Source organism: Arachis ipaensis, chromosome B4 (assembly GCF_059453495.1).
Source record: "Arachis ipaensis isolate K30076 ecotype BB chromosome B4, ASM5945349v1, whole genome shotgun sequence".
NCBI classification, from domain to species: Eukaryota; Viridiplantae; Streptophyta; class Magnoliopsida; order Fabales; family Fabaceae; genus Arachis; species Arachis ipaensis.
The window spans coordinates 29,647,997-29,666,145 of NC_142439.1; the positions used below are offsets into that span (position 1 = coordinate 29,647,997).

Genomic DNA, 18,149 nt, shown 5'->3' on the forward strand with positions numbered 1-18,149 from the left:
TGGTTTTTCTTGCAAGTTATGGAAAGGGAATAGGATGGGCGCAATTTACAGCTTCTGCATCCTTTGGTGCTTCATTCTGTGGTTGAGCTTCCTCTTCTTCAACTATGTCTTGTACATCCTCTTCCTCTTCAGCATCTTCCACTTCCACCACATCCTCTGCTGGCACGTGTACTGGTGGGCTTGGCTCTTCATGGTTCCTTTCCTGTAGTGTGGTTCCAGACCTTAGAGTGATGGCATTGATGCCACCCTTGGGATTGGGTAGTGGTTGAGAAGGAATTCCACTGGAGCTTGAAGGTTGATGTGTGGAATTAAGTGATGAATCCATTCGGGAGACGAGAGCTTGTAAAGTGGCAGTCAAGCCATTCAGACTAGAGTTCAGCTGAGCCTGCATGTCTTGTTATCCTTGCGCAAGAGAACGGAGCATCTCGTCATTTGATGAGGAATTAGAATAAGTGATATGAGGAACTTGTTGTTGGTTGTGCTAGGTTCCTTGTGATTGTCTTAGGTGAGGTGCTCTGTAAGGTTGATTCTGATTCTGCTTTCTTTTGTTATTGTTGTTATTCCACCTCTGGTTTCCATTATTGTCTCTGCCTCCTCTGTTAAAGTTATCCCTCCAGCCATGGTTAGAATTATCTTTCCATCCTTGATTAGAGTTTTCCTGCCATCCATGGTTATAGTTGCCACCTTGGTTGTAGTTGTCACCTTGTTGATTGTATCCTTGATTCGGGCGGTCATAGAAGTTGTGAGTGGCTGCCACAGTGTTGTCTTCCTGGAGCTGCAGACATTCATCAGTATAATGACTATAATCAGTACAGATCCCGCATACTCTTTGTGGAACTAACTTTTGGATTTGTTGTGGTGAAGGCTGAGCTTGTTGTGCCTGGTGTTGATTTAACTGCATCTGCTTCAGTAGGTTGGTCATTTCACATATACTCTGGGTGAGAGCAGTAGTCTCTTTGATAGAGGAAATCTCTGCAACAGCTTTTGAGTGGCTACGCCTCGGCCTGTGATTCCTAGTGGACTCAGCTAAGTCGCTGATCAGCTGCCATGCTTCATCTGTGGTTCTGTACTTTTTCATGGAACCATTACTAGCACCATCTAGTGTGTTCTTATCCTGGGGATTCATTCCTTGAGTGAAGTAGCTGATCAATACTAGTCTATCAATCATGTGATAGGGGCATGCGTCTAGAAGGTTCTTAAAACGCTCCTAGTATTCATAGAGAGTCTCTGAGTCACCTTGAACAATGCAGGAGATCTCTTTTCTTAGTCTATCTGTGACTTCAGCTGGGAAGTATTTTTCCAAAAATTATCTCCTGAGTGTATCCCAGTTGGTAACCGTTACTTTAGGTTGGGAGTAGTACCACTCCCTTGCTTTTCCCTCAAGAGAAAACGGAAAGACAGTCAACCGAATAGAAGTTTCATCTGCACCATTATGCCTAACAGTAGAACAGGCTGTCTGGAAATCTCTAAGGTGCTTAATAGGCTCTTGAGCAGGTAAGCCATGAAACTTGGGCATCAAGTTGATTAATGCAGTCTTCAATTCAAAATCTGTAGCCAGATTTGGATGATGCACTTGATAAGGTTACAGTGTAAAATCTGGGGCACCAGCTTCCTGGAGAGTAATCCTCCTAGGTGCTGCCATGTTACCTGCACGTGAATCAACTGAATCAGTAGTAAAGGAGCTTGTTTCACTCTCAGATGGCGGTTCAGATTTGCCCTCAGATGAGACTGGTGAATCGATAATAATCACTTCACCACCCTCGGAGGCTAACCGACGTCGAGTTCGTCTAATATGTGAAAGAGTTCTTTCAATTTCAGGATCAAATGGGACTAAACTCGGATCAGGCAATGAACGCGTCATTCAATGAGAAAAACAAATAGCTCATGGTAACAGAAGTAAAAATAAAATATGCAAAAAAATAAAATATATACACTAATTAATAGTTTAGCACACTATTGCAACGTCCCCAGTAACAGCGCCAAAAATTGATGTGTGGCAGAAGTTAACCAATTTAGAGATTTCAATTAAGAGAACAGCGTTGCACGTATAGCTCTTAACCGGCTAAGATTTACCTCACCAATTTAAAAAGGGTTGTCACAAATTTTAGAAATAAATTACTGGGAGTATTAGTCCCAGGTCGTCTCCCAACGAGTTGCAGGAAAGAGTGCAATTTTATTAACTAGGGGTTTTCAGAAAAATTAAGTTTTGATAATAAGTAACTAAAATGATTAAAAATTAAAGCAATAAAAATAAACTAAGAATAATTATTGATACTCCAAATAAAAGGCCTTGACTGGGGGAATAATTAAATAGAATTTCTATCCTTGTTGGGATCTTCTCAAGTGTAGTGTAAAAAGGGTGTTGTTCTCACTCGGTTATCCCTTACTAAATAAGGAAAAGTATGGTGATTAAACTAACTCTTACCCTCAAATCTAGGGATGGCAACGGGTACCCACAGGGGCGGGGACATGCCCCCCGCCCCCGCCCCCGCCCCCCGCCTCCATATCCAGTCCCCGTCCCCGCCCCGTCTCCACCACGGGTAACGGGGACTCCGTATCCCCCGGGGATCGGGGACTCCACGGATATCCGTGGATTTTTAAAAAATTAAACAAATTTGAAAAAAATTGGGAAAAAATTAAAAAAATCATATCAATAATCATGTTCTTTGTCTCTAAAGCATTAACAACAACAAAGACATTAACAATATTAACAACAACAAAGACATTAACATGTTCATAGTCTCCAAAGACATTAACAACAACAAACAATATCAAACATATCCATAAAACAACCAAAGTATCAAACATATCCAAAAACTACAAAGCATAATTCATCACATTGTAGAATTCTCAAGCCTTTTTCATGATGTAATGGTAGTGATGGTAAATTCCGATTTGTTTGAATCCTACATAAAATAGAAGAATACAATTAAGAGTTAAAATCGTAAACTTTTCTCAAAATATAAATCATGAATCAGAATCATATTAATCTAAAATATAAATCATGAATCAGAATCTCATTAACCTAACTTCAGATTAACTCAAAATTGACTCTGAAATATAAATCAGAATCAGAAATCAAAATCACATCAACCTAACTCAGAAATATAAGTTAAAAATCAGAAATTCAGAATCGAAATCAGATTAACCAAACTTCATATTAACTTAATATTAACTCAGAAATATAAATCAAAATCAGAAATCAAAATCATATCAACTTAACTCAAAAATATAAATTAAAAACCAGAAATTCAGAATCGAAATCAGATTCACCTAATCAGAAATTCAAAACTTAGAAATTTAGAAATTCAAAACTCAGAAATTCATTAACCTAATCAAAAAGTCAGAAATTCATTAACCTAATCAAAAATTCAGAAATTCAAAACTCAGAAATTCAGAAATTCATTAACCTAATTAGAAATTCAGAATTTCAAAACTCAGAAATTCATTAACCTAATCAGAAACTCAGAAATTCAAAACTCAAAAATTCATTAACCTAATCAGAAATTCAAAAATTCATTAACCTAATCAGAAATTAAGAAATCCAATTAACCTAATCAGAAACCACAGGCTGACTTACCCGACGGAGAAAAGGAGAAGACCAGCGATGATGACCGGCGACGAGTCTGCCACGACAAGGAAAAGAAGACGACGTTGCCGTGAGCTCGCGACGGTGAGCTCGACACCTGCAGTGAGCGACCGAGCCACTAAGGGGGTCTGGGGTGGAAAGCGGCGCTGAGGACCCATAGGGTGGGAGGTCTGTCGGCGGAGACTTGAACTGCGGGGTCGGGGGTTTGAACTTTGAGGATGAGTGGACAAGAGAGGAGACTTGACTGTGGCGCTGAGGAACCCAGAGGGTGGAAGGTAGCGGTCGATGGGAAAGAGACAGGAGGGGGCAACGGGCTGAGCGCTTGAGGAGGAGTGGAGAGGCAGAGGAGAGGAACTCTCACTCTCTGAAGCAGGGATAGGGATTAGGGAAGGATGTGTGATTTGTGAATGTGGTATGCGACGGCTAGGGTTAGGTTACATGTTATATATATATATATATATATATATATATACAGGGATATTTTCGTCTTTTCACACAAACGGGGATTTAACGGATCCCCACGGGGCGGGGACCTCTACCCCCACCCCCGCCCCGTTTATTATACGGGGCCCCGTCTCCCGTCCCCGCGGGTGAAAATCAGCCCCCATATCTGCTCCCTGGTGGGTAAATCCCCGCAGGTACCCGTCCTGCTGGGGATTTTTGCCATGCCTACTCAAACCTAGTCCTCTCCTTTGGGGAGGTCTAGTGTTAGTAGGTATGGAATTAGCTAACAATGTCCAATTCAACCAAGCACTTGAGCATTCCAACTCAAGTATCTCCTCTTAATCAACCCCCATGTCAAGTAGAAATTCTACTCCATTGACATGAAATTAATAATCGTAAAAATATGAGAAGACATAATAAAATAAAATAAAATAGAGAATTAAAATTAATTAAAATAAAAATAACTCTATATATTAATAAATTCAGAACGCAACATAATTATCTGAACAGAGTCAATGAGTAACTAATTAAAAATAAGGGAATAAGGAAACAAACTAAAGTAATGTCTTCAATGGAGGTAATGACTCTCAGCATCCAAAAATCCAAGCAAAAGCATAAACTATCAATGTAATGCAAATCTAAAAGTTCATATCTAAAACTGAAGTAATTCTAATGTGATGAATCTGAATGCGTGTGGATGCGTGTTGAGTCTCAGCATGTTTCCTAGGTTTAGTCTGTGTTTCTGTGCCGAAAACTGGGTCAAAATGCGGCCCGAAATCGCCCCCAGCGTATTCTGTTATTTTTTGCAGCTCGCACAGGTCACGCGTACGCGTCATCCACGCGTTCGCGTCATTCAGCAATTTTTCTTGTCACGCGTTTGCATCGTTCACGCGTTCGCGTCATTCGTGCAGGCTTCAATCCATGCGTTTACGTCAGGCAAACATTCGCGTCGCTGCAATTTCTCCATTTTGCGCGTTCACGTGAGCCATGCGCTCGCGTCAGTGTTCGCTGGTCATCTCCTTAGTTTATTGTGCTCCTTCCATTTTTGCAAGCTTCCTCTGCATTCTCTAAGCCATTCCTGCCCTATGAAGCCTGAAACACTTAACACACGGATCACGGCATCGAATGGTATAAAGGAGAATAAAAATACATAATTAAAAGATCTCTAGGAAGCAAGTTTTCAACCATGGACAATTCTTGGGAAGGAATTGTAAATACATGCAAATCATATGAATAAGTGGGTGAAGACTTGATAAAACCACTCAAGTAAACACAATATAAACACAATTTCAAGTGTTATTAAGGAGAATGATGCATGAATTAAAACTGAATTAAACTAAAAAAGGATTCAAGGTGAAAACAAATCGGAATCCACATTGAAAAATATTGTTCTTGATTCTGCAGAACAGAATGTAGGAGACAATTCTGTTTTGTCTCTTAATGAAGCAGAGAATTCTGGAATTCTCAACAATGCAGAACTTAATCATATCCAATCTGAGATCACTTTAATAAAATTCAGAGAATGGAAGTTCTTGAAGAACTATTCACATGAGTTTATTATTGGAGATCCATCTCAAGGAGTTACCACAGGATTCTCAAGTAGAAAAGGGCCGAACTCAATGATCTTGCTCTCATATCTCAAGTGAAACCCCAAAACATGAAGGAAGTCCTTGATGATCCTTCTTGGATCAAGGCAATGGAGGAAGAATTAGTCCAATTTGAAAAGAATGCGGTTTGGACTTTGGTGCCTAATCCAAATGGTAAGAAGGTAACTGGTACTAAGTGGATTTTTTAAAATAAATTGAATGAGGATAGTAATTTTAGACACAAAGCTAGACTAGTAGCTCAATGGTATGACCAAGAGGAGGGCATTGACTTTGATGAGTGGTAGATGATTATCGTTAGTTAAGAATTTTCACAAAATAATTCTGTTGATAGTATAGTTCCCAACCAACAAACAATCTTCCATCAAAGTTTAGAATGACAAATTGTCACTCTTCAAAACAAATATAAACCGAGAGTTTTAATTTCCGGGTCGTCTCCCAAGGACTAGTGATCAATGAGTGCACAATTTTGGTTGTGAAGGCAAAAGTGATTTTCAATAAAGAGATAAACAATTAAAGGAATAAAAGAACATTCAAAATTGCAAGTAATGAACTAATAAAGGAATTAAAGAACTAACTATGTAATATGAACAAGTAAGATATAAAAGGGATTGATGTATGTGTGTGTATGTGATTCAAAGCATAAATGGAATCTTGGCTTTGGATGAGCTAGGGATCCTTTCCTTGTAACTACAACTATGACAATTGTAATGGATTAATCTCACTTAGTTAACCCTTACATCAGAGAGTAGGTTAAGTGATCATAGTTGTTCTTAATCCACAAATCATAACTCACTTGCTAATTGCCTTAGCAACAAGTTAGCGTTAATAGAAACAAGAACAATTAACAATCCAAGAATTATCACTAAATGTTGGACATTCCAACTCTAGAAACCCATATGCTCATTTTACCCAAGCCAAGAGGTGGAAATTTAACCCATAATTAAAATTGACATTTCCACAAACACTTGGTGGGCATAAACACAAATTATGACAAAATTGAGAAAATGCTTGAAACTATGAGCAACAAATAATCAAAAGCAACAATAGCAACTCAACCAAGCATGTAATAATCATCAATCATCAAAATCATCAACAAGAGATCAAAATTGCAAGAATTATATATATATATATATATAATTCTTGCAATTTTGATCTCTTGTTGATGATTTTGATGATATATATATATATATATATATATATATATATATATATATATATATATATATATATATATATATATATATATATATATATCAACAATATGACTTTAACTACAAGAAAGAATATCAAAATTGTAACTATAAAAAGTAGTAATTAAGAGATACTTACAATAGAGGCTAGCAAAAATCCAAGATCAAAAATGGAAAATGACACTTGAAATGTAAACCCTAATAGAAACCCTAATGGTGTTGAGAGAAAATTTAAAGAAAAACTAACCTAAAGCCTCCTACTACTATCTACTCTACTCCTAATGATGTGCTATGATTCTTCAATGTTTGCCCCTTGCAATATGAGCTCTAGCAATCAGAATTGGGCCTCTAAGCCTCTCAGAATGCGAGTCACGTGCGTTTTTAATGAAGGCATGTGCAGGTACTTGTGCGTACGCACAGACATGTGTGCACGCACACATGGCCGAAATCTGAGGTTGTGCGTATGCACAAAAGGCTGTGTGCACGCACACATCGCTACTCTTCCCCTTTGTTTCTTCATGCTTCCTCCTCCTTGCATGCTCCTCTTCCATTCTCACCAAGTCATTCATACCTTATACATCTGAAATTACTCACAAATAACATCAAGGTATTGAATGGAAGGCAAATAGAATAAAATTGACTAAATTGAGCACAAAAGATCATGTTTTCATAATCAAGCATAATTAAGGAGGAAAACTCAAAAGCATGCTATTTAAGAGAATAAGTGTAGGTTTGCATGATGAAATCCACTCAATTCTAACAAAAAATATCGTAAAATATGGATTCATCAATTCTCCCACACTTAAACACTAGCATGTCCTCATGCTAATCACAATCAAAGGAGATAAATGAAAGGGCAAACAATTTATTTAGCGTACTACCTATATGCATGCATCTATCTTAGATATTACCTACTAATATCTACTCTACTGAAATTTGGTAGAAAAAAACCATGAAATTTCAATCAATCCCAAGAAAGCCTTAGGGCCAAGGCAAAGAGCCAATGCACTATGATCAATGTGCAAAGAATTGAATTGAGATTTTCAAAACTAACAAACAACTTGCGAGAAGATACAATATAAGAAACAAGAACATAGAATTGAGCTATCGAACCCCTCACCAGATGTGTATTCACTCTATTCGCTCAGTGTTTAGGGTTTAATTACTTAATTCTCCTTTAATCATGTTTTTCAAAGATTTTCAAGTCATCTAACAATCAACTAGTATTTGATGTATGAAAACAAATATCATGAGTTCTTTGTAGGGCTGTAATGGTGCTAGGGTGAAGGTAAAATTAATATAGTTAAGTGGACTTAGTGAATTACATCTTTGATTAGCTTAAGTGTCCACTTAATTCTATACCATCCTATATACACATAACAAAACAACCTAACTACCCATTTATCTCCTATCTCACGTCCACTCATGCATTTTCTTTCCAAAATATAAACATATGCATCCTTTTATTTAGCTTTTTTATTTCATATGCTATTATGCACAAGATTTTATTTTTTTTAATTACAAAATCAAAATTTTCTTGTTTTTGTCAACAACAAGAGATGCATATGTCTTGAACAATGGATGCATGAGTAATTACCCATTTTCCAAATTTTGACAATGAATATCCTATGTAACTTCATCACCAATGTTTTCCAACAATTTTTCCTCACACTTTCAGTAACACACACACACCCCACCCAAGCTAATCAAAGAAGAAATCGAAGGATATCAATGATTTTTCACTTTAGGGAGAATAATGTGCTTAGAATCAAAACAAAAGGGATTTAAAGGCTCAAAAAGGGGTTACAAAGGTGGATTTAAGGGTTGGCCATATTGGTTAGTGAGTTCAATATCAAAAATGGCCTCAATCATACTAAATGCATTCAAACACCAAACATAGGACATAAAGATTCACGCAAATCTAAGAACACAATATAAAAGGAATATAACACACAAGAACAAACTTTATGGTTGGAAATGTACAACCATCTATTAGAGCTTAGATCTCACAAGATATGTTATTCTAGCTCTTTTTCTATGTTCTATGAAAAGGATACTTCAAGCAAGTTGAAAAATAAATTTTCAATTCAATCAATGGCATGCCCTAAGAAAGATTTCATGAAAATTTTTTGTTGTTTTACCAAACTATGCAACATGCAAATATTTACTACCATAAAACTATAAGCACTAAAATATATACAAATAAACTAAACAAAGTGCAATAAGAACAAAATTACCAAAAATGAAGAAAGAGACTCAAAGGTATTGCAAACTGTCTAAGAAAATAATTTTTACCCCCTCAAAGTTGCAGATCCTCCCCCACACTTAGTTAATGCACGGTCCTCCGTGCATGCTCATAATCCGGGAGAATGATAACTTGGGGGCTCCACCTTCAACTAGTGGTCACTGACATGGGTTGATGACTTCCATCATCCTCCTCTCCAACTAACTCTGATAAAGCTTTGGGAGTTGGGCCGGGATCTCTTCCTTGTAGTCTTGCCGCTATCCATTCGAAACGCTTGTGCTCAAGTCGCTCCATGTCGTGGATATCATGCAATATGTCTTGGAAGAGGTCCGGAAGAGACCGGAGAAACGGTAGAGGAGTTGATGAAGTTGGTGGATTTGATGATGGTGTTGTAGGTGCTTTCCTCTTGGAGGGTGTCTTCTTTTTCGATCCATCCAAATCTCTGTGTGGAATGAATTGGTTGCCTCTTGGTATCTTGAACATAACATCCGTCGGTTGCCTCTCTACCCCCGCTACTATAGCTAGACGCATCACCATCGATGGAAAAGCAATGTTGATCTTTTTCTTTTCAATGAGTTTCCAAATCGATGTGCGGATCAAAGAAAAAATGGCTATTTTCTTTCCTTCCAAAATAGACCAAATTAGCAAAGTAGATTTAAGTCAGACATAGGTAGCATGGGTGCTAGGAATTATATAGTTGGCCATAATTTGATGCCAAATACGTGCCTCGGCATTCAAATTGGAATAAGCAATACTAGCGGGAACAGATTTTCCTCCCTTGCTATATTCCCAGGATGCACCAGGACGGCCAATCTTCTTAAGAATAGGGGCCAAGGACATCCTCCCCTTGAACACATCCGCTTTGATCTTTGAATAATCGTCCTTCGCAGGCGGAATGTGGGGAATCTTCAGAAGAGCATCTAAAGTCTTGTTGGAAGTGTCCAACATCTTCTCTCGGAGGAATACTGACTCCGCTTCCCAAGCTTGATAGTTAGCATAGAATTCCCGCACCATGGATTTATTAACTTCAATGGGGTCTTGCTCAAGAAATCCCCAATGAAGCGAGGCAATCTTTTCGTGGATGATCGCCTTATATTTGTTTGGAACCTTCAGTGTCCTCTCCCAACGGATTGTTCTTTTCTCAATTGCTTCATATTGGGAGTCGGCTCTTCGGTTAACCAAAATACTTGGTCTCTCACTTTGGTAATCCATGAACGAAGTATTAGGAGGGCGAGTTGTTGGTTGCACAACCGGTGATGTGACCGGTGCTTTACCTTTCTTACACATCCTAAAAGGGGAATTAAAAACAAAAGATTTCAAGATCATATGGCAACAATAAAACAAGATCAATGAGGAAGCACAAATAAAGTGAAGAAAAATTTAAATACTTAATTGGAAGCTTTCAAAATAGTGTGATTTGAGATGAAACAATGTGTGTATCCGAATGTGCACGCGGTTGGAACACACACACCGGCCGGTTGACACGGCAATCACACTAGTAAAACAATCAAAGTTCAATGCTTTGCAATCAAGTGTTTAAGTTGCAAGCATGGAGAATTAAGATCCAAGAAAACTTAAACAAGCACAAAATGACTTAATTAAATTCTTTAAGGCAATGGTTATTGGGGTTGTGGACATGAAGGTTCATTAATAAAAAGGGAGGACAACAACAATAACCATTTAAGCAAAGTGAAATGTCATTGGTTCATCTTGAAGGTGTGAGAATCACATAAACAATGTGCTTTAGTTAATGCAAAAGTTGTTTGATCAAGACTCAAAGAATGAACACTTGTAATGTGATTACTCAATTCAATTGCTAAGATGAACAATGAAAAATTTGAATTCAATTAAGATCAATGCATTCACAACAAGTCACCCATTAACAAAGGAATAAAAAAAATCATATAAGACATGGGTTTTTGGAACTTCAAGTTCAATAAACAAGGGAATGCATTGGTAATGTCAAGTTGATCATCATCAAAAATCATATTTGAAGTTGCACAAATCATAGAATATGCCAAACAAGAGATAAGTTGAGAGCATATGATGACCATCTCATATGAATCAAACAAAAGTTGACTTAGGCATTTCATCAAACAATTAATGTGCATTGTGCAAACTTGTGAAATTTAAGCTCAATTTCAATCAAAAGCAACCCAACAACTCATAATTTAAACACTTGCAATACAAAGATAATTAAAGAAAGCAATAAACTCAATCTAATTAACATGAAAAGAAAATAAAAACAAATTCAAAAATCATGAAAAGAAAATAACAACCTGAAAATCAAAGGATAGGGAAAGCAAGATGAAAAGATGAAACAATGAAACATGTTATAGCCACTGCGAGTTCACGGCGGTTAGCTTTGCCGGAGACACACCGGAGTTCCACAAAGGTGAAGAAGACCTCCGGTGGTAAAGAAAGAAAAGAAAAAGAGAAGAAATAAAGGAAGAAGAAAGAGATAAGAGAGAGAAAGAAGGGTGGCGGTGGCTGACGGCAGCAGAATGCCGGTGGCAGGGTCGCCAGAAAGAGCCTGGGCGGAGTGGCGCAGTAGCAAGGCAGAAGAAGAGAGAAAGAAACTGTTGCACAACAGGGTGTTTTCCCTGTTTAACGCCCAGGTCGAGGTTTGTGCATGCGCACACAGGTCCGTGCGCACGCACAAGAAGCGAAAGAGAGGGAGATGCGGATGCACATAGCATGCGAGTGCTCCTAGCAGAAGGCGTGTATTGAGGTATGCAGACGCACCCCTCTTTGCGCTCGCACATAGGCCTGAAAAGGGTTTTTTTTTTTTTTTACTTGGAGAAGGGTCATGTGTGTGTGCGCACATAGGTCTGTACGCACGCACAGAGGCAAAAAGTTGGAGGGGTTCATGCGCACAGGCTGTGCTAGCACTCCCAACAGAAGGGGTGCAAGCTGGTGTGCGGATGCACAAGCCTGTGCGCTCGCACAGAGTGTGCAAAAAGAGGCATGTGTGCACGCGCACAAGCAGGTGTGCACGCACAGAGCGAAGAAAAACAGGGGACCACCCACGCACAAGCCGTGCGGGTGCAGCGATCAGAGGGCACAAACATGGTGTGCGCGTGTACAGGTTGGTGCGCACGCACAGGATGCAGAAAATAGAGGTTTTGTGCGAACGCACGATGCCCTGTTTTTGCAAAATTTTTTCTCAAAAACTCTAAGGTACTCAACCTTAGCTCAATCAAAATTTCAACCCAAACATACAAACCTTCAAATATTCATGACCCATAAGCAAATTGACCTATCTAACTAAAAGATTAAACCAATCCTAAGCTAATCAACATGACAAAAAGTAATTAAGTCAAAGAACTATAAACAAAAAGAGAAGGGTTAGGACAATGTTACCATGGTGGGGTGTCTCACACCTAACACTTTGGTTTAAAGTCCTAAGTTGGACTTGCATGAATTTATTGATCAACCTTTGGAACCTCTCTAAAGAGGAAAATCTCCAACTCCTTGGCATGCTTGGATTGTGTATGGTAAGGTTTCACCCTATGACCATTGATTTTGAATGTAGTTTCATTGATAGGGTGAACCCCATAGGGCTTGACATCCACCACTTTGAATGGGCCATCCCACCTAGATCTCAGCTTCCCGGGCATCAACCGCAACCTTGAGTTGTACACATGCACCTCATCACCTATCTTAAAGCTCTTCCTCCTAATATTTTGGTCATGGAATGTCTTGGCCTTTTCCTTATAAAACTGAGAATTCTCATATGCTTCTAGCCTAAGACATTCTAACTCCTCCAATTGGAGCTTACGTTCCATTCCCGCTCCCTTTAAATCCAGATTGCAATGCTTCACCGCCTAATATGCCTTGTGTTGGATTTCAATTGGAAGATGACAAGGCTTTCCAAAGATAATACGGAATGGGCTCATTCCAATTGGGGTCTTGTAGGTAGTCCTATATGCCCATAATGCATCTTCCAATCTGGAACTCCAATCCTTTCTTTGTGGGTTGACCACTTTCTCCAAGATTCTTTTGATCTCCCTGTTGGATACTTCCGCTTACCCATTGGTTTGGGGGTGATATACTGTGAAAACTTTGTGAAGAACCTCATACTTTTTCATCAACGCCTCAATTTTCCTGTTGCAGAAATGGGTTCCTTGGTCGCTCACGATTGCTCGTAGCAACCCAAATCTACGAATGATATTGTTTCTTAAAAATGAAGCAATGGTATTAGCGTCATCACAACGGGTAGGAATTGCTTCCACTCATTTTGAGACGTAATCCATGGCTTGCAAAATGTAAATAAACCCATTAGAATTTGGAAATGGCTCCATGAAATCTATGCCCCAAACATAAAAAATTTCACAAAAAATATCGGTTGTTGGGGCATTTCATCTCATTGTGAGCTATTTCCAGATTTTTGGCATTGATGACAAGATTTGCAAAATTGGTTGGCATCCCTAAATAAAGTGGACCACCAGAATCCACAGTCTAGCACCTTCCTAGCCGTTCGCCACGGGCCAAAATGACCTCCACTCTCAGATGAATGGCAAAATTGAAGGATAGACTGAAACTCAGATTCCGGTACACACTTCCTAATTACTTGGTCCACCCCACACCTCCATAGATGTGGGTCATCCCAAAGGTAATACTTAACATCACTCTTTAATTTATCCTTTTGATACTTCAAAAATTGTGGGGGAAAAATGTGAGCGACCAAATAATTAGCAATCGGGGCAAACCAAGGGGCACTTTGGGATATTGTTTGCAAGGTGTCTAAGGGGAATGAGTCATTGATAGGAGTAGGGTGCAAGGTCAAATGTTCAAGCCGACTCAAATGGTTCGCCACCAAATTTTGGGACCCACTTCTATTCTTGATCTCCAGGTCAAATTCTTGCAAGAGCAATATCCACCTAATTAGCCTATGCTTTGACTCTTTTTTCTTCAGCAAATATTTCAAAGCGGCATGGTCTGAATACACCACTACTTTAGAGCCTAGCAAATAAGGTCAAAACTTATCTAGTGCAAAAACAATTGCTAAAAGCTCTTTTTTGGTAGTGGTGTATTTCGACTGGGCCGAATCTAAGGTTTTTGAAGCATATGCTATAGTGTAAGGAGAGTTACCATCACACTGTGCTAGCACGGAACCTACGGCGTGATTTGAGGCATCGCACATGATCTCAAAAGGTTCGTTCCAATATGGACCTCGCACAATAGGGGTTGTGGTCAACGCGTCGTTCAATTTGTCAAAAGCCTTTTTTCAATCCTCATCGAAATGGAATTCCACGTCCTTTTGAAGTAGGCGGTAGAGGGGAAAGGCAACTTTACTAAAATCCTTGATGAAATGACAGTAAAAACCTGCATGACCAAGAAAGGAACGGATCTCCCTCACTGAGGAGGGGAAGGTAAACTCGAAATGACATCAATCTTAGCTGGGTCTACGGAAATTCCGTCCCTAGATACAATATGACCCAATACTATGCCTTACTTCACCATAAAGTGACATTTTTCAAAGTTCAATACAAGGTTGGTATTGGTACACCGTTCTAGTACCCTAGCTAAGTTACCTAACCAATCATCAAAAGAACTACCATAAACACTAAAATCGTCCATGAATACTTTCATGCAATTCTCTAAAAGATCCGAGAAAATGCTTGTCATGCACCTTTGGAACGTTGCCGGTGCATTGCATAAGCCAAACGACATTCTTTTATATGCAAACATTCCAAAGGGACAAGTGAAGGTAGTTTTCTCCTTATCTTTAGGGCTATATGAATTTATAAGTATTCAGTATATCCATCCAAGAAGCAGTAATGAGATTTACTCGCCAAGCGATCCAATATTTGATCAATAAACGGCAACGGGTAATGGTCCTTCCGCGTTGCTTGATTCCGCTGGCGGTAATCAATGCACACCCTACAGGCATTTTGAATTCGGGTTGCAACAAACTCTCCACTTTTTGTTTTCACCATGGTTACCCCGGATTTCTTTGGAACCACTTGGACCGGGCTCACCCACTCACTGTCTGAGATGGGATAGATGATGTCCGCTTCCAAGAGGCGGGTTACTTCTTTCATGACTACATCAAGGATTGTGGGGTTTAACCGTCTTTGCGGTTGATGGATTGGCTTAGCACCTCTTCCAAGAAAATTCTATGAAGGCACACTTGAGGGCTTATTCCTACGATGTCACTTAGGCTCCATCCAATCGCCTTCTTGTACTTCCGGATAACCTCAAGGAGTTGTTGTTCCTCTTGATTGGAAAGATCGGTTGCAACTATCACCGAGAATTTATGTTCCTCATCATGGAATGCATATTTAACATGAGGTGGAAGAGGCTTCAAATCTTTCCTTGCTTCTTGGTGTGGTAGTCTATCCTCTTGGTCATGAGGGATTAGTGAGGTACTTTCATCATCATCATCATCAAATTCTCTCACTCTTGAGCTCCCTTCAACAATTAAACCTTCTTGGAGCTCATGTTGGATGTTTACTATGAGTTTTCCCTTTTCTCCATCTTCAACGGAGTTCTCTTCCCCATCAATCAATTCATCATTAGGCTCCTCCTTGGAAAGAGTGGGTTGAGGGTCTATCTTCTCAAGTAGCTCGCCTCTTTTTGGAATTATAGCATCGATGCTAGACTTGATGGTTGATGGAGGTGGCAAGGGTGGACCACTAGGTGTCACAAGTTGTGGAGGAGTAAGGTTGTTAGAGGTAGAGGGAAGTGTTAAATGGGACAAGACCTCGGCGAGAGTTGCCATGCAATTGTCTTGTTTTCTTTGAAATTCCTGTTGTTCTTGAATGAAGGCTTGAAGATTGTTCCTCTCATGAGGAAGGTTGAATTGAATCGGATGATGGTGAAGGTTAGGTTGCTCCAAGTATGCTGATCGGTAGGGTAAATGAAGAGGATTTGGTGGTGGGAATGGCAAAGGGACTTGAGAATATAGTGGTTGTGTCTCATGTAGAGGATATGGAGCATGAACATATGGAGGGAAAAATTGTAATAATGGTGTGTTCCACTAGGTATGAGAGGTTGATAGGCATTAGGATCATAGGGTCCATGCGAAGGTCCTTGTTGCCAAGATTTGCTTGCTTGTGACCCTCCCTCAATTTGGCCTCCCATACTTTGATGCGACCCGATGTTAGTATTGTAATCCCCTACAACATGATAACAACCAAACTCCAAACCAAAAGGGTGATAGCTCATGGTGAAAAGAAAAGATAAGACTCGATAATATTAACAAAAGTAATGAACAAATGAATATATATCCTAACTATCTCTATTTACCTAGGACTAAACAATTAAAAACATTAGTTACCACTACTAGTTAGATAGAGGCGCCATCTACCAATTAGTGTCGGGTAACAAACAAAAAATCAAGTATTCACACTATTCATATATTCACAACAACCAAAACTATAGCACTCATTGCACTTAGGTCCCCGGCAACGGCGTCAAAAATGAGGTAGATGATTATCGTTGGTTAAGAATTTTCACAAAATAATTCCGTTGATAGTATAGTTCCCAATCAACAAACAATCCTCCATCAAAGTTTAGAAGGAAAAATTGTCACTTTTCAAAACAAATGTAAACCGGGAGTTTTAATTCCCGGGTCGTCTCCCAAGGACTAGTGATCAATGAGTGCACAATTTTGGTTGTGAAGGCAAAAGGGATTTTCAATGAAGAGATAAACGATTAAAAGAATAAAAGAACATTCAAAATTGCAAGTAATAAACTAATAAAGGAATTAAAGAATTAGCTATGTAATATGAACAAGTAAGATATAAAAGTAATTGATGTATGTGTGTGTATGTGATTCAAAGCATAAATGGAATCTTGGCTTGGAATGAGCTAGGGATCCTTTCCTTGTTGTAACCACAACTATGACAATTGTAATGGATTAATCTCACTTAGTTAACCCTTACATCGGAGAGTAGGTTAAGTGAGCATAGTTGTTCTTAATCCACAGATCCTAACTCACTTGCTAATTGCTTTAACAACAAGTTAGCGTTAGCGGAAACAAGAACAATTAATAATCCAAGAATTATCACTAAATGTTGGACATTCCAACTCTAGGAATCCATATGGTCATTTTACCCAAGCCAAGAGGTGGAAATTTAACCCATAACCAAAATTGACATTTTCACAAATACTTGGTGGGCATAAACACAAATCATGACAAAATTGAGAAAATGCTTGAAACTATGAGCAACAAATGATCAAAAGCAACAATAGCAACTCGACCAAGCATGTAATAATCATCAATCATCAAAATCATCAACAAGAGATCAAAATTGCAAAAAGTATATATATATATATATATATATATATATATATATATATATATATATATTAACACTATGACTTTAACTACAAGAAAGAGTATCAAAATTGTAACTATTAAAAGTAGTAATTAAGAGATACTTACAATAGAGGCTAGCAAAAATCCAAGATAAAAAATGGAAAATGACACTTGAAATGTAAACCCTAATAGAAACCCTAATGGTGTTGAGAGAAAACTTAAAGAAAAACTAACCTAAAGCATCCTACTACTATCTACTCTACTCCTAATGATATGCTATGATTCTTCAATGTTTGCCCCTTGCAATATGAGCTCTAGCAATCAGAATTGGGCCTTCAAGCCTCTCAGAACGCAAGTCACGTGCGTTTTGAATGAAGGCATATGTAGGTACTTGTGCGTAAGCACAGACGTGTGCGCACGCTGGCGATCGGGTTTCTGTCAGTAAAAAAATTTTATAAAAATAATCGCGTTGCAAGTATAGCTTCTAAACTAACAGAGAATCATTTCGTACAAAAATTTGGTTGTCACAAGTAACAAAACCCAATAAAATTTATAACCGAAGTATTTAAACCTCGGGTCGTTTTCTCAAGGAATTGCAGGGAAGTATGATTTATTATTGGTTATGGGAAAAGTATCGTTGGGTTTTTGAAATAAGGAACAAGAAAAGTAAATTGCAAGAAATTAAATTAATAAAAATAAGAAAACTCTTAGCAAGGTGTGAGAACTGGAAATCCCATCCTAGTTATCCTTATCAGGTGTGATGAGAATTGTTATTGCTCCCACTTAGTTAACCCTTACTAAATAA

At 38.6% G+C, this 18,149-nt stretch overlaps 1 non-coding gene across 1 annotated transcript; it reads left to right on the top strand.

The window, feature by feature from the left end:
• Positions 1-1,162: 1,162 nt before the first annotated feature.
• LOC148567048 (small nucleolar RNA R71) lies at positions 1,163-1,270 on the top strand. Its single transcript, XR_015882728.1, has one exon. It is a non-coding gene; the product is annotated as a small nucleolar RNA R71 (small nucleolar RNA).
• Positions 1,271-18,149: the final 16,879 nt, after the last annotated feature.